The sequence below is a fragment of the Convolutriloba macropyga genome, chromosome 7 (assembly GCF_964194025.1).
Source record: "Convolutriloba macropyga chromosome 7, txConMacr16.3, whole genome shotgun sequence".
Classification (NCBI taxonomy): Eukaryota; Metazoa; Xenacoelomorpha; order Acoela; family Convolutidae; genus Convolutriloba; species Convolutriloba macropyga.
The window spans coordinates 8,894,950-8,913,821 of NC_134474.1; positions in this window are offsets into that span (position 1 = coordinate 8,894,950).

The following is an 18,872-nucleotide window of genomic DNA, read 5'->3' on the forward strand; positions in this document are numbered from 1 at the left end:
TCGTTAACAACTGCTTCGACAACTTCACACAACCCAGCAAAAAAATCCGATTCAGTCGAAGATGTGAAACATTGGAACTGAAACATACTCATTTAAAAAATTCGAGAAAGAGGATTTCTATGTGAGTCAACCATCTCATTTATCGCTAAGATGTTTTTGAAGTTTTCATTAGCGAACGTGTTTTGAAAGCAGATAAAACAAGTGATAATGGCTAGTTTATTTTCCCTAACCAAATTGTGCGCCATGCAATCACAAAACAGTTCACATAGAGGGAAATATTTACTGGATAGGGTGACAAAAAGTTTAGGTTTGCTGGAAAGGCTGACAATAAGGACTAGTTGGGATGAGGTACCTTATTTTACCAAAAAAGTCAAACAGAGTCTTTCAAAGTTCAATTTGAATTTGACTTCAGAAAACAACGTCTGAATAAGCTTTACGTAGAAAAATTTTGAACCTGAGTCCTACTCCGTCTAAATAATTGTCGGTTTAAAGATGGAATTTCGAAGAGCTCTGTAAGAGGGAAATTTTTGTTGGGACTTCTGCTTAGGTTATAATGTTTGTTTTTTAAATGATTTCATAATTCTCTATTCTTTTCAATTCAGAATTCTAAGTCAACAAATGTTCGTTTTTGCTAAAAAAAAATGTGCACAAACTTTTAATAGAAAAGGGATTGAGTAAATAATGATGTTGTTTTGCACTGTAAACACCGTCCTGTATACTATTTAGAGGATTTGATATGGTACAGGATTTCTTCTTAGAGCCTTCAATTTTTGTAAAACTGATTTGGGTTCTCACATGCGAATCTATTTTGAAAGAAGACGAAACAAATGGTAGTGGATAGGTTAGTATCCCTAAATATATTGGGCTCCATGCAATCTCAAAACAGTTCCCATAGAAGGAAACGCTTACCGGATAGGGTAACAATAAGTATGTAGGGAAGGCTCAGATGAAAGACTAGTTGGGATGAGGTATATTATTTTACCAAAAATTCAAACGAGTTTTTTCATACTTCAATTTGAAAATTTGACTTCGGAAAACAATTTGTAAATAAGCTTTACGAAGAAAAATTTTGAACCTGAGTCCTACTCTCCTTAAATATTTGTCGGTTCAATAGTGGAAAATCAAAGGCTTCTGTAAAAACGAAATTTTTGTTGTGATTGCTGCATAGGATATAGTGTTTATTAACAAAAATTTTTACAATTCTTCATTAGTTTGTGTTCAGAATTCAAAGTGAACAAATGTTCTTATTTGCTAAAAAGAATGTGCAGCATTTTTTAGTTTAAAAAGAATTGGATAAATGACGACGTTGTTCTGCACTGTAAACACCGTCCTCTTTACTATTTAGACGAATTTGTATGGTACAGGATTTTTTCATGGAGCCTTCATTGTTCGTAAAGCTGAAGTGGGTTAACACATTTTATTATCAATTTCTCCGACAACTTCACACAACCCAGCAAAAAAATCCGATTCAGTCGAGGATGTGAAACATTGGAATTGAAACATACTCATTTAAAAAATTCGAGAAAGAGGATTTTTATGTGAGTCAACCGTCTCATTTATCGCTAAGATGTTTTTAATGCTTTTCATTAGCAAACGTTTTTTGAAAGAAGACAAAACAAGTGATAATGGCTAGGTTATTATCCCTAACTAGAGTGTGCTCCATGCAATCACAAAACAATTCACTTAGAGGGAAATATTTACTGGATAGTGTGACAATAAGTTTAGGTTTGTAGGGAAAGCTCACATTAAAGACTAGTCGGGATGAGATAACTTATTTTACCAAAAAAGTCAAACAAAGTCTTTCAAAGTTCATTTTGAATTTGACTTCAGAAAACAGCTTCTGAATAAGCTTTACGTAAAAAAATTTTGAAGCTGAGTTCTACTCTGTCTGAATATTTGTCGGTTTAAAGATGGAAATTCGAAGAGATCTTTAAGAGGGAAATTTTTGCTGGGATTTCCGCCTAGGTTATAATGTTTGTTTTTTAAGAGATTTCTCAATTCTCTATCAATTTCGATTCAGAATTCTAAGTCAACAAATGTTCTTTTTTGCTAAAAAAAATGTGCAAAAACTTTTAATTTAAAAGGGATTGAGTAAATGATGATGTTGTTTTGCACTGTAAATACCGTCCTATATGCTATTTAGACGATTTGATATGGTACAGGATTTATTCTTAGAGCCTTCAATTTTTGTAAAAACTGATTTGGGTTCACACATGCGAATGTGTTTTCAAAGAAGACGAAACAAATGATAGTGGATAGGTTAGTATCCCTAATTATATTGTGCTCCACGCAATCACAAAACAGTTCCCATAGAAGGAAACATTTACCGGGTAGGGTAACAAAAATTTCGTATGGAAGGCTCAGATGAAAGACTAGTTGGGATGAGGTAAATTATTTTACCAAAAAAGTCAAACAAGTTTTTTCATACTCCAATTTAAATTTGACTTCGGAAAACAATTTGTAAATAAGCTTTACGAAGAAAAATTTTGAACCTGAGTCCTACTCTCCTTATACATTTTTTGTAGGTTCAATAGTGGAAAATCGATGGCTTCTTTAAAAACGAAATTTGTGTTGTGATTGCTGCCTAGGTTAAAATGTTTGTTAACAAAAATTTTCTCAATTCTTCATTAATTTGGGTTCAGAATTCAAAGTGAACAAATGTTCTCATTTGCTAAAAAAATGTGCAATATTTTTTAGTTTGAAAAGCATTGGATAAATGACGATGTTGTTCTGCACTGTAAAAACCGTCCTATTTACTATTTAGACAAATTTGTATGGCACAGGATTTATTCTTGGAGCTTTCATTATTCGTAAAGATGATGTGGGTTCACACATTTTATTATCAATTTCTCCGACAACTTCACACATCCCATCAAAGGAACTCAACTCAGTAGAGGACGTGAAACTTTGGAAATGAAGCATACTCAATTAAAGAATTCGATAATGAGGATTTCCTTGTGAGGCAAGCATTTGATTTATCATAAAGATGTTTTTGATTTTTTTCATGAGCGAATGTGTTTTGAAAGAATTCGAAACAAGTGGCAAGGGCGAGGTTAGTATCCCTAATTAAATTTTGCTCTATGCAATAGCAAAACACTTCCCAAAGAGTGAAGTGTTTTATGGATATGGTGACAAAAATTTCAACTTTGAGGGAAAGCTCACCTTAAAGACTTGTTAAAATGAAGAAACGTATTTTACCATAAAGGTCGAACGAGTTTTTTCATGCTTCAGTTTGATTTTGAAAAAAACTTGTAATTAAGTTTCACAAACAAAAATGTTGACCTGAGTCCTATTCCTTCTATGTAGTTGTCGTAGTAAAAATGGAAATTCGAAGAACTTTGTAAGGAGTAAGTTTTTGTTGTGGAATCTTCGTCGAATATAATGTCAGTTTGCAAAAACTGACTCAATTCGCCATTAATTTGGATTCAGATTTCAAATTGAACACAAGATCGCATTTGCCAAAAAATTGCATGCAGTTTTTTATAGTTTAAAATAGCTGGAGTAATTGGCGTTGTTGTTTTGCACTGTAATTACAGTATTATTTATACAATATAATATGGTAGAGGATTTGTTCTTGGTGCAAACATTTTTCGTTAATTTGATGTGGTTTCACAAATTCTTTAACATTTTATTGGACAAATTCAAACAGCCAAGCAAAAAATCCAATTAACTAGAGGATGTCAAAGATTGGAAATGAATGAGGAGTTCTTTGTGAGGCAACCATTTCATTTATCGTAAAGATATTTTTGATGTTTTTCATGAGTAAATGTATTTTGAAAAACGGCGAAACAAGTGAGGATGGCTAGGTTAGTATCCCTAACTAAATTGTGCTCCATGCATTCACAAAAAAAACAATTCCCATAGAGGGAACTGTTCAGCGCATAGCATGAAAAAAATTTAATTTTGTAGGGAAGGCTCACATTGAATGGTAGTTGAGATGAGGTAACATATTTCGCCAAAAAAGTCAACCACATTTTTTCATATTTCAAATTGAACATAATTTCGGAAAACAACTTGTAAATAAGCTTTACGTAGGAAAATTTTGAACCTCAGTCCTATTCCTTCTAAGTTTTTGTCGGTTTAACAATGGAAATTCCAAGGGTTCTCTACGAAGGAGGTTTATGTTGTGGATTCTGCCTAGGTTATAGTGTTCGTTTTTTAAACTTTTTCTCGATTCTCCATTAATTTCGATTCAGAATTCAAAGTGAACAAATGTTCGTATTTGTAAAAAAAAAATGTGCAAAAATGTTTATTTTAATTGGGATTGAGTAAATGACGATGTTGTTTTGCACTGTAAAGAACGTTCTATATACTATTTAGAAAATTTTATATGGAACAGGATTTTTTCTTGGAGCCTTTTTTAGTCGTAAAATTGATGAGGGTTCACACATTTTATCAACAGTTTCTTCGACAAATTCGCACAACCCATCAAAAAAATCCGATTCGGTAGAGGATGTCAAACATTGGAAATGAAACTTACTCAATAAAAAAAATTCGAGAATGAGGATTTCATTGTGAGGCAACCATTTCTTTTATCGTAAAAATGTTAATTTTTTTCATGAGCGAATGTGTTTTGAAAGAATACGAAACAAGTGATAATGGCTAGGTTAGTATACCTAACTAAATTTTGCTCTATGCAATAAAAAAACAGTTCCCAAAGAGGGAATTGTTTTACGAATAGGGTGACAATAAGTTATATTTTGGAGGGAAGGCTCAACTTAAAGACTAGTTGGAATAATGTAAAGTATTTTACCATAAAAGTCAAACAAACTTGTTCAAACTTCACTTTGGTTTTGATTTTAGAAAAAAAAACTTGTAATTGATTTTCAAGAAAAAGAAATGTTGTCTTACTCCTTCTAAGCAGTTGTCCTGATAGTATTAGGAATTCGAAGAGCTCTGTAAGGAGTTAACCTTTGTTGTGGAGTCTGCATAGGTTATAATGTTAGTTTGCAAAAATTGTCTCAATTCTCCATTAATTTGGGTGCACACTTCAAAATGAAGACATGATTGTGTTTGCTAAAAAAATATGCAATATTTTATAGTTTAAAAGAGTTGGAGTAAATGACGCTTTTTTTGCACTGTAAACACAGTATTATTTAGACAATTTGATATTGTAGAGAATTTATTCTTGATGCAAACATTGTTCGTGAAATTGATGTGGTCCACACATTCTTTAACATTTTCTTCGACAACTTCACACAACCCACCAGAAAATCCGATTCAGTCGAGGATGTGAAAAATTGGAAATGAAGCATACTCAATTAAAAATTTCGAGAAAGAAGATTTCATTGAGAGCCAATCATTTGATTTATCGTAATGAATTTTTCATGTTTTTCATGAGTGAATGTGTACTGAAAAAAACGAAACAAGCGATAATGGCTAGGTTAGAGTCCCTAACTAAATTGTGCTCCATGCAATTACAAAACAGTTCCCAAAGACGGAAATGTTTACCGGATAGGGTGAGAATAAGATTAAGTTTGTAGGGAATGCTCACCTCAAACACTAGTTGGAATGAGGTAACGTAGTTTACAATAAAGGTCAAACAAATTTTTTCATACTTCATTTTGATTTTAGTTTTGGAAAAAACTTGTAAGTAAATTTTTCGAAGAAGAATGTTGACCTGAGTCCTACTCCTTCTAAGTAGTCGCCGTCGTAATAATGGAAGTTCGAAGAGTTCTGTCATGAGGAATTTTTCGTTGTGGAGTTTGCGTAGGTTATAATGCTAGTTTTCAAATTGTCCTCAGTTCTCCATTAATTTGGGATCAAAATTCAGAGTAAAAAAATGTTCGTTTTTTCTAAAATATGTGCAAATTTGTTGTGTAAAAAAAGGGACAGAGTAAATGACGGTGTCGATTTGCACTGTAAACATCGCTTCACTTTTATGATTTTATATGTTGGAGGACTTAAGTCAGAAATTGTTGAGAGTGAAACAAAAGCAGTTTGTGGTGATCGAGTCCAAAATTGGCAACGGATTGAGTAGTTGCGACCGCTATTTTGCACAGCGAACAACTTTTCTTTGAGATGGTTTAACAGTAAAGATAATTTTAATCAGAAACTGTTGAGAATGAACAAGAATTGTTTGCAGATATTGAGCCCGGAACTGGTAAGCAGCGGCCAAGCTAGAAAGAAACTGCAAATTATACTATTTAAGTCGATAGGAAACCAAAAAAGTTAGAGATGGACACAATTTAGAACTTCACGTAAGCTGTCTAGATAGCAAAAGGAATCGAAATTTTGGAGTTTTCACGAAAAAACAGGATGAGGTTTTGATGTTAGTAAAATGTTAGTTGAGCAAGTAAAATGCTCGGAAACACAAGTAATTATGTTTTCAGAGAAGAAGAAGCAAATGAGAACTGCAAAGTTAATATTGCCATTATAATCTGATCTGTACAATCAGAAAAGAGTTGCCGAAGCCGAAAGTTTCTTTAAGATAAAGTGGCGACAGTTTGCTTGATTTTATCGGAAAACATATGTTCAAGACCAAAAATGGAGAAAAATTATTAAACCATAAAGGAATGAGTGACAATTGCATGCCTTTAACTGTACTTTCTACAAAAATGAATATTTTTTGAATATAATACTTTGATTAGATGGGATACTTTGACAAAAAGTGTTTGTACACAAACTCAAGAAAAATCTCCAAATAAATTGTTCTATATAAGCATCAGGTAGAGAGTTTTGAACACTATTCTTACTCTCTTTGCATTGTATTTGCTGCCATATTGGAAAAACAAAGCGCTCTGCTGTTCGGAAGTGTTCCTTATGGGGTCTGCAAGAGTTTTAACTTTGTGCAAAATTATTATGAATTGCTCCAAATCTCAAAGGCGGAATTCAAAATGAATAACATTTTGTTTTAGTTTATATACAGCTCTGACGCTGGAATTTACTTTCTCAAATTCAATTTTTTTGGCACAGTATGCTGTGTTTTCAATGTTGCACATCCCTTCTTTTACTAGATTGCACTATTCTGTTAGATTTCGTAAAATTATTTATAAAATTGTAAGAAAATTTTAATCCACATACATTTTAACATCTCTGTATGCACTAAGAAGACTTTTTTGTCCCTATTAATTCTTTTTCACAACTTGCAAAGCTCTTAAAAAGAGTTTGTGAAAATGTTTTACAATATAGCAACATTTTGATAAATAATCTATCAATAAAAAAAAATGTTGAGGAATTTTTCTATCAAGGAAAGCAATCGAATACACTAACATCGTCCCCTAAATAAAAGAGATCGTTTCAAATTTTTTCAACAATAAACAACTTAAACCACATTGTTAATAACGATCATCAAGCCGAGTCAAACATTCACCAAAAATAGACTTCGGGAGAAACCCATTTTGATCCTGCACATCGTGTGTTCAATTCATTTGTTTTTCGGGCAGCAACATATTGACTCATCTTCTACATCCACAATTTATTTGAGAACAAGATAAGCTTTACATAAATTGAAAGAAAGTTTTGCAAAAGCTGATAAAATAAATACGATTGAAAAACTGTCCCCCAAAACACAGAAGAGGTGTACTATGAAAACTGTCCACACAACTATTTCTTCTAAATAGAAGGCTGTCTCAAGTGGGAGGAAGACTTGTGTGTCTTCAGATTTTGTGAAAAAGTATTTAATGAGATGATGATATAAATTATTTCGCCCCATTTTAAGAACTTTCACACTTTCAAAAGTTATACAAACTAATGCAATAATGTGAAAATTACATTCTTTAAATAATTGACAGCAGTCGTTTCCATTCACAGCAAAGATCCAACAACAATGAGTTATACTGTAGTAGAAATGAACTCAGTGTTATTGTCGCACAGACTAGAGCCAACAAATTCAGGAGACTAGGTTGTTTAGCAAATTTTTCTATCAAGTATAGCAATTGAGTACGCAAACACCTTCTCCTAAAATTCCTAAACCACAAAAACTGTCCCACCAAACACAGACGAGAGACTGCAGAGTATTATGGAAACTGTCCGGACAACATTTCTTTTGAATGGACGGCTGTCTCAAATGAGAGGAAAACCTGTACATATACGTGAAACCTCATTCAAAAACTCAACTTCCAGAAAACCACCTTTAATCTTGTGCATCGTTTGTTCATTTCAATTGTTTATCCGGCAGCAACCTTTGGACTCAACCTTTGCACCTACAATCTAACTGAAAAATAGATAAAAACATTTTCTAGAAGATGGAGCAATATTCTGCAAAAGCTATTGTTCTAAATACATTTCATCAATCAATTAACTGCAAAAATTGATGTCATTTGTCCAGTGAAGACCAAATCACTATCCCACCAAACACAAAAGAGCGATTGCGATGGACAATGCAAACTGTCCAGACAACTATTTCTTCTGAATGGGGGAAAACTTGTTCGTGTGCAGATTTTTGAAAAAACATATTTATTGAGATGATGATATATATACTTTATTGCGATTCATTTTAGGAACTGTCAAAAATTTAAATGTTTTTACCAACAAATAAATTGAATGCGACAATTACGTTTTGTAAATAATTGACAGCAGTCGTTCATATTTACAGCAAAGATCTAACAAAAGCGAATTATACTGTTTTAGAAATTAAATCAATGTAATTGTCTCAAAGCCAAAACCATCGAGTTCAGTAGAGTAGGTTGTTTAGCAAATTTTTCTATCAAGTAAAGCAAATCAGTACACTAACATGTTCTGTTACATAAGAGTAATTTCTCAAGTGAGAAGAAAACTTGTACATCTGCTTGAAAAACCTTCTGGAAAACCCAACTTCTGGAAAACCAACTTTAATCCTCTGCCTCGTTTGTTCATTTCAATTGTTTTCCCGGCAGCATCATTTGGAATCAACCTTTGTATCAACAATCTAATTGAAACACACTTTAGAAAAATTGAGGAATATTCTGCAAAAGTTGTTGTTCTAGATACATTTCATCAAGCAACTATCTGCAGAAACTGATGTTATTTGGCCAGCCTGGGCCAAAACACTGTTCAACCAAACACAGGGAACGATCGCGATGGATTATGGAAACTGTCTATGGACCACTATTTCTTTTGAATGAAGAAAAATTTGTGCGTCTGCAGATTATGTGAAAAACTAGTTTAACAGAAGACCCTGTACATTATTGCTCATTGTTTTTAAAACCGTCGCAATTTCAATTAAACATATATATACACTGTATACTATTGACCTTGTTGAAATAGTTAGTAATTTTTGTCAAAAGATCTTATGTTGAATTCATTTTTCTTCTTCTTTAGTTGCCCCAAAAAATCAAAAATTAAATAAAACAAATACACAATGTAAACAATTGGTATTGTAAATATCGTTTGCGAATTTTTCACGGAATCTGAAGTTTGGTTCAATCTACTTTTTTAATCTCTACAAATTTTGCAAGGCCATTCAGAAAAGGACTACAAGTAACGATGGAGTGTCAGAACGCTTGCAGAATACGAACCAGTTTAGCAGTCTTTTCGCAAAACATGAAAGCACATACGGATGAATTTAGATTCATGTTTGGGTTTCATGATTTAGCTGCGATAGAGATACAGTAAAAGTGAAATGAGAATTGATGATTGATAAATGTGTAATTAGGCGATCAAATATTAACCAATCCTTTGAGCGACAGAAGCTGAGTTCTGCCGAAGCTGTCAAAATCGTTAACAAAGAACAAATTGGCAGAAAAGGAGGTAACAACTTTGATAGTTCAAGGTACCCAGCTTAATTTTTTTCAATATAGAAGCTGGAGACAGATTACTCATAGCTGAAATAACAACTGCTCCTAATATCCCCATTAACTTCGATTGTCAAAGGATCGGTAAACCTAAACCAGACGCTAAACAGCTACTACGCATACGGTGCAAAATGGAAGAAATAAAAAGATATCTGTAAAAATGCGCAAAATTTTCTAACGATACCGATAGCTTTAAAATTGTATACATACATATACAGAAAATTGTATGCTCACAACCTCTAAAAGAAGGATCCAATAGCTCCTGATATCCAGTATTACGCACCAAAAGCAACAAAATCCAATACAGAAACTCAAAATAAAGGGAAATCACACAGTTCAAATGAGGGCACCATGACTAAGCGTACGTTTATGGAACCTTGTATGAGCAAAAATAACTTCGGAGTAATGTTTAGTATAATTAGTAATTTTGTCAGTGGGATCTGACTTCGATTTCAATTTACTTTAGTTTCTCCGCAAAATCAAAAATTAAATGAAACCATTACACAATGTAAATAATTGATATTGTAAACATCGTTTGCGAATTTGTCATGAAATCTGAAGTTTATTTCAATCTACTTCTCCCATCTCTACAAATTTTGCAATGCCATCAAGAAAAAGATAACAAATAACTGTGGAGCGTCAGAACGCTTGCAGGGTATGGACTGATATAATGGTCTTTCGCAAAACAATAAAGCAGAAACGGATGAATTTGAATTTATATTGAGGTTTCTTGATTTTAGTTTAGACAGAGATACAGTTATATCGAAATGAGAATGAATAATTGATATAATTTTTATTAAGCAATCAAATACTAACCAATCCCTTGAGCGACAGAAGCTGGATTTTGCCAAATCTGTCAAAAAAGTTAACAAAGAACAACTTGGCAGAAAAGGATTCAAAAATTTCGATAGTTCCAGGTACCCAGCTTGATCTTTTCAATATAGAAGCTGGATATAGATTACTTGTATCTGAAATAACAACTTCTCTTAATATCTCCATGAAAATTGATTATAAAAGGATCGGTAAACCTAAACCAGACGGTAAACAACTACTACGCATACGGTGCAAAATGGATAAAATGGAATGCTGTCTATTAAAATGCGCAGTATTACCCAAAGGTACCGAAGTTTTTCAAATTATATACGTAAATACACATAAAACTGTATGCTCACAACGTCTGAAAGAAGGATCCAATAGCACCCGATATGGCGAAAAAAAGCAACAAATTCCAAAACAGAAACTCAAAATAAAAGGAAATCACACAGATCAAATGAGGGAACCATGACTAAGCGTACGTATATGGAACGTTGGAGGAGCAAAAATAACTTTGGTGTCACGTTTGAGAGAAGCTGTCACGCACGGTTTTTGACTTCTGACCAAATCCTTTAGTAACAAAACACTGAAAATAGAAAATTGTCTGTTCTAACACAATAGCAAAACATAGCGGTCGAGGCAGACTGCAAAATTGTATATCAAACAGTCACTGACCTCCAAGAAGTCGCTTGTCAAACTTTTTTAATGAACAATAATGTTAGAGCTGTAGCGATAAAACAATTTAATCTCCTTGTTATCGCAGCCTATTTTCCTCCAAAACAAATTTGGAATCATTTTATGAGGAACTAACCGAGGCTGTGCAACAGTGCCATGGCAGTAGTCAACTATTACTGGGAGCTAACTGCAATTCTAGACTCAATACCACTACTCGGGGACAAACTACTGGGACATACACTGCACAAACTAATGAACACACCAACGTAGAAACCTTAAAGTGGTTCAAGCAGCAGATTATCGAGTCAAGTGAGACTAATAGAAATAGAAAGCACGATCTCAACAAAACAGAAACAATTGGTATGCAGTTAGCATAGAAAGCAGCAGCAAGTAGGCAAAAAAAGTACATAAAAATCAACATACGAAAAGTGTCAAATGATATGAAAGAAGCCCAAATGCCTACAGCACCAAATGAAATCAACAACTCGAACTCAAATTTCTCGAAGGACAATTGTGAAGCAGCAGCCGCTTCTCTTAAACGGAAATCACCAGGTTGTTTCAATAAAGAATTGTACTTGATGCACAAGCATGTGAAAATTGAGAAAAGACACAGATTTCAGGAAGGACTGCGATTTTTTAAAATAAACCGAACCTTCACAAAACATAAAACAATGGAGAGACAAATTTATCAAATCAGTAAAGGCAATTATGCAATAAAAAAAGTTGAATCCGATATAGAGGAGTTCTAAGGCACACTACATTTCAGGAGAGGAGGTCTTTAGCAAAGAGATGACAGATGTATTCCAGCAAGTACATCAACTGATACACCAACATTTGTTACCTAGGAGCCATCTTGTTAAATTTCTTATCACGAAGAAAAAGCACTTAGACAACTTAGTTAACAACCAAGCCGTTGCAAACCTTAATAAAAAACTCAACCTGTAAAGTAATCGTCCTGTGTTGATTTCAATTGTTTTTCTGGCACCAACCTATGGCATCTACCTCCACCAATGATCTATTCTAAATAGAAAAGAAAACACTAGAAAAACTGAAGCTTTATTTCGGAAAAGATGGTGCTGAGCTAGTAAATACAAGTCAACAAGTAACTTTCTACAGAAACTGACGTTCTTCTTTGACCCACCTGGCCTGAATTTCTGTCCACCCAAAACACAGAAGAGCAATCACGATGAACTGTGAAAACTGTCTGCACAAACATTTCTACAAAGTGGAAGATTGTCTCAGGTGGGAGGAAAACTTGTGCGGCTGCAGTTTGTGTGAAAAAATTATTTCATCAGAAAGCTACATAATTTATAGCGCCTCAATTTCAAAAGTGTCACCACTTCAAATGTTTTACAAACTTATAAAATGAATGAAACAACTACACGCTGCAATTAATTGACACTGTTGATATCATTTGTAAATTTGGCAGGGGGATTTGATTTTCAATTCAATCTTCCTCTTATTCTATAATTGACATTGTAAACATGATTAATAAATTTGTCAGTAACCTCCGATGTTCAATTCAATCTTTTTTAATTGCTCCGCAAACTCCTAAGTTGAATGAATTAAGTACGCAATTTAAGTAATTAACATTGCAAATATCATTTGTATATTTGTCAGTGGGTTTGATGTTCAGTTTAATCCTCTTTTTCTTCATTATCTTCTTCGTCTGTTCCAATATCTTCATTTATTGATGCCATTAAACTCAGTAAAGGCGGTTGTTCAGCAAAACACAAACTTTTTCTACCTGGCCAGGCAATTGAATACACTATTACTTTACCTAGGATGCGTGTTTTCTAGTCTTCTATCACATAAGCCAGTTAGTTAAAAAAAAACTAATCAACCCGTTGCAACCCTTAACCGTCAACTCAACTTGCGTAAAATGCATTGTTCTGCGCCTCGTTTCTTTTTCTCAACCGTTTTGCATGGTTTGAAACTTTAAGGCAATTTTTTTGAATTATTAATGGTTTTTCAATTAGTATTTTTTTGAATTAGTAAGTTTATGTAAAAATTCCCAGGCCTAGACCTCGACTTATGAAAAGACTTTAAAAGTCTAGTAGGGGGGGGGCCAATATTGACTATAATTACACGGTCGAGGTTCCTAGTAAAAGTCGAGCTAATATCTTTTCATGGGTCGAGCTAAAGTCTTTTCATGGGTCCAGCATTAGTCTTTTAATAACCAGCAAAGTCGAGTTAAGGTCTTTTCATGGGTCCACCATTAGTCTTTTCATAAGTCTGTTTTTTTTCAATATTCAAATTTTTTATTTGTTTCCTGCTTCTGTACATACAGAAGCAGAACCGGAGCACGACTAAATAGTTTTGCACCAGAGCAGTCCAACTTAAGAATCAGTTGGAAATCTGCCAAAAGCCGTAAAGAGTTTTTTCAGATCGAGTTTATTACCACATTACTTGATTCAATGAAACCAGCTAGCTTAAGAATATTGGTCCTAGTCCCATTAGCCATGAAAAAATTTCGGCGCTATTCAGTTTGTTTTCCTTACCAAAATTATTAGCTATTTGTTTAAAAAATAATGCAGGTTTTTGAGGTATTTATGGTTCTTTTGAATCGTAAAAGGTGCATGATCACATATGCTGACTACGTTATATGCAATATTACGCAAAACGTTAATGGCAGAAAAACAGACTTATGAAAAGACTAATGATGGACCCATGAAAAGACTAATGATGGACCCATGAAAAGACTTTAACTCGACTTTGTTTGCAAACATTGTGTCGAGCTTAAGTCCAGCACAAACTTTGGGTCAAGCCAAAGTCTTTTGTAAAATTTAGTGTCCAGCTAAAGTCTTTTGCAAAAAATCTGAGTCGAGCTAAAGTCCAGAATGCCTTAAAGTCCAGCTAAAGTCTTTTCATAGCTCAAATGAGTCCAGTATGGTCTTTTCATAGCACATTTTTGTCGAGCATTGTCTTTTCATGAGTCGAGGTCTAGACCTGGGTTGAAGGATTATTGAGCAAAACTTGGTGCGGTGTGAATTAAAAAACATTAACAAACAGTGAGCAAAATCCGATGTTCTTCGATCAGCGTGGACTGGAACACAAACCCCCCAGCTCTCGAACACAGACCAGTGATCGAGAATTATACTGTGCACATGCTTGTGCGTAACTTTCTGCAGCATGGAAAAGCTGAAATAAGTGAGAGAAAAGCTTGTGAGTCTGCTATATGTCCTTAGGAGCTGCCATACATCAGCGCAACTCATATTTCCAAAGGTCTTTCCAAATTGAATTGAAGCAACTAACACTTCGTAGTTTTTGACCATTAAAAAAAGTTTGCATGATGTGTCCGCCGGGCCTGACGTTCAATTAAATTATCGTCACGTCACATTTTGATTTCGATTCTGATGATCATCTGTTCAATTCAATAACATCATGCAACGGATTCTTCTGCATGGAGGGTTTGTGTGGGAGTAAAATATTTTTATGAACTGTCTATTTAATATACTTCAAATCACCTCACCCGGGACGAGGTTTTTGGGTGACTTGTTCTAAGAAATGCGGTGAATGCGGTGAAAAAAATAATTCACATTTTTTCTCACAAAAATTCCACGCAAAGTTCACCGCGTTTTTTTCAAAAAATTCACCGCATTTGTTTTCCATAACGTTTACTGAACCTGATTTATATTCACAGGAAATATAGAAGTAAAGAACAGTTGTCGCATGGAGAGTTGTCATCTTTTTTCCAGTTAGAATTTTTTCATTACTCTACCAGAAACTTAAACTCACTGGAATTTTATTTGGGAAACGCGAAAATAATCAATTTAAAAAGAAATCAGTGTATGAAACTTTTTTCTGAACAGAAATAAAGATGAAGCTAATACCATCTGAAGCAACTACCTGGCGTGATTTCTAAATCAAACTTATAAATCATAATTACAATTTTTGTCAGTTATAGAATAAGAAAAAAATTGAATTGAAAATCAAATCCCCCTGCCAAATTTGCAAATGATATCAACAATATCAATTAATTGCAGCGTATAGTTGTTTCTTTCAATTTATGAGTTTGTAAAACATTTGAAGTGGTAACAGTTTTGAAATGGAGGTGCTAAAAAGTATGTAGCTTTCTGATGTAATAGTTCCTTCACACAATCTGCAGACGCACAGGTTATCCTCCCACCTGCGACAGCCTTCCATTTGGCAGAATCAAAAATTTGTGTTACGAGAACTTAGAATTATTTGAGGAGGTAGAGTTGTACTATCAGTTGATACAAACAATGACTATAGGGCAAATCTGACAACAGTGAAAGCAATGAATTTAACGAAGAAATTCCTACGTTACCAAATAATCTCTTTCACATCTAATACGTATTGTAATCGACCTCACTTCTCTTTTAGATGCTGGATAAAAAATTCATTAACTTGAACTCGGTGGTGAAAGTATCACTAGACATATTTTTTGACCGCGCGCTAAGAAGCGTGACGGAACTAGTTGTTCCATGACAAAGAGTATCAACTGTTTAAAATGATGATTTCAGAAGGTTTTCTACAAAGTTCTGAAGGTCTTTGCGTTAACGAAATACTTAAAAATAATTTTTAAATTTGATGAGTTGTACATTATTGCTTACTGCATTGGAACATTTGTGGGTTATATATTATTGTCACTCGGTTGCCCTTCTCTTCACAAAATAATTTCTTAAAAGAGATATAAATTAGGGGAAAACTTTTTTGTTTATGATTGCCTTCTAATTTTTTGGTAATTTTTTTTATTGTTTCTTTCTACCCCAGCTCCAATAACAATTTTGTTGACAAAATTAAAAAACTATTTTTATTAGCAACATTTTAATAGAACAGGTTAAAAAGTTCACTGGTTGTTGCTTTTTTGAAGAGAACGATTCATTTAAGCCTGGCTGTACATTTAAAAAACCAAGTGTTAATGGTACTTGTCAACCGGAGCAAACAAAATTTGTTTTCATGGATAACACTTCCTGAAGACCGACTATTGAACAATTTCGAGAACCCAAACTGCATTATACTGGATATTTTCCAGCGGATTGTATTCCAATTCTACCCACATTAAGCTTCGCATCGACTTTTGTATGAAAATTAGCAGACCAGGATACAATGTCCATTTCAGGAGAAAGAGAATTTTTGTGGATTTTGCACCTTTTTTGCAGCCTTTCAATTTTTTAATTTTTTTAAAACATAATTGAACAATGTTCATGATGTCCAAGCTTTAAATATTAAAATGATTTTATGTGAACTGAATAAAGTTAATGTAAAATCAGTCGAAATGTTTTGAAATCTAATAAAGTTGAAAATAATTTTTATCCTAATCTCCTAAATACTTTGTTAATTACTCAAAGTTTTGTTGTCGACTTTATTAACCACTCGACTAAATGTGCTTTGATACTCGTCTGTTTTGTACTATTATCATGTAAACGTTTGAATAACTTTTTATTTGAATATGCGTAATATACATACACCGTGCCTGTTATTTTATACTTAATAATTGATTTTTTTATTACTTGACATTTTTCCAAGCTATGAGCGTGTAAAAGTCCCGATTTAATGAGATTTTTTAAGATTAGCAAGAGGTATTTTTTTAATAGGTTGCAGTGCCTATGCTTAATCCTAACAGATTGCGGCGGCTATACCTAACCTTAATACAATGCGGCAGCTATAGCTAATCTTAAAACATGGCGGCGGCTATACCTAATCTTAGTACATTGCGGCAGCTATACCTGATCTTAATACATTGCCGCGGCTATACCTAATCTTAAAATATTACGGCTCATTACTATACCTAATCTCATTACCTTGAGGCCGCTATACTGAATCTTAATACAATGCGCATATTGCAATTACTGCATATTGAAATTTACTGCAAGGGCAATAATTCCTGTGCGCGCTGCCTGTACAATTCCTCTGCCTGTACAATTCCTCTGAACGTAAGGGTTAACGTTCGGCTCCGAAAAAGGGAACTGATATGCTCTCACTATACCACTAAAGAGACTATATTTACATCCTATCTCAATACATTACGGTAGACCCTATCTCAAACAAATCTCTATATCCAATCTTGATACATAGGATCTAGAGCCCCACGGGGAACTCTCCCTTACCCTCTCACTACTGGTAATAAATGCACATGGTTGCTTTGTCAGATGATTATGCAATTATGAAAAAAATATACTGAATAGAACGTCAGATCCAACTGACAAATTTTTGAACTGTATTTACATTGTCAATTATTTACAGAGTGTAGTTATTTCATTCGATTGTTAAGTATTTAAAATTTTGAAGTGGCGACAGTTTTCAAAAAACAAGTTTTGATATCAAGAGTGACAGTTTTGATATCAAAAGGTTCCAATCAAAAAATTCAACCTCATTTCGCAATCAATAAAGCATGTGTAGAAGTTTTCACATAGTGTCTTTTTCGTTTTGATTGCTTCATTGGTATGGGAGGCCACATGCATTATCGACAGACAACAGAGAAACCTGTATTGGCTTGAATTTGTTATTCCTCAATTTTCCGACCACTTCAGGGAACGTTGATACATTATTCTTGTATAATTTTGTCCAGACATTACAACAAAGTTTTTTGCCTATATGAAGTTGGTTCTGTTGTTGACTCTTCCATTTATAAAATGATTGACTGTACGTAATTTCCAGATATTTGGTAAAGCACTCCCTGCAAAACAAAGATTGAATAACAATAAAATAGAAATGTCAAATTCAATGCAATTGTTCTAAATACACTCGTATGTTGTGCAATCTGGTCCTCCAACTTTATCGTTCTTCTTAATTGAGAGCTCTTTGTTGATTTCTTTCATTGTAATTTGGACAATTGGGCCTCAATAACAGTCCCTGTTAGTGAATGAGTTATCATGGTTCGCTAATATTTCGATTGGAACGGTTTGGTTTGTAAAATTGCAGTTTTTGCCACAAAAAGTCCTTTGACGTACGCTTCCTCAGCCTTATTTGTGATTTGTGTTCCTTTGGAAGTCACCTGTTTTCATTTTAAAAAGTCTCAAAAGTCTTTTTGTTAGATTTTGTTTCTACAATTCGATATTTGGCATCTAGAAAATGTACAAGATGGCTTTGCCAGTTTGATATGCAATTTTTGCCAAAGAAGAATATTGAATTGAACGTCAGATACCGCTGACTAACTTGCAAATGGTAATTAGAATGTCATTTTTTCAGAAGGTACATGTTTAATTCATTTTGTGAGTTTATAAAACTTGTGAGGGGGTGAGAGTTTTCAGAATGCGAAGAGATTAAATATATGATCATCTTTTAAAAAAACTCTTTTCGAAGCTGTAGACGCACAAGTTTTCGTCCCCATTGTAATAGCGTTTCATGCAGCAGAAATATTTATGCAGTCAGTTTCCATGAAACATCGTGATTAATGTTCTGTGTTTGGGGGGGGACAATTTTTCTGCCCCTGCCGGTCAAAAAACATCAATTATTGTAGGAAAAATTTTTTCCAAGTCTTTTTAAACACTACGCCCCATTTCTTCAAAAAAATCACCAATATTACGGTAATAATTGTTTATCTCTATTCAAATAGATGGTCGGAGTAAATTTTGAGGCCAAAGGTTGCCGCCGGAAAGCAATTGAATTGAGCAGACGACAGGCAGAATTATAGTTGGTTTCACAAAAATTGCGTTTTTTATTTGAATTTCCAATGGTCAGATGGAGTTTATTAATTGAGTGGTT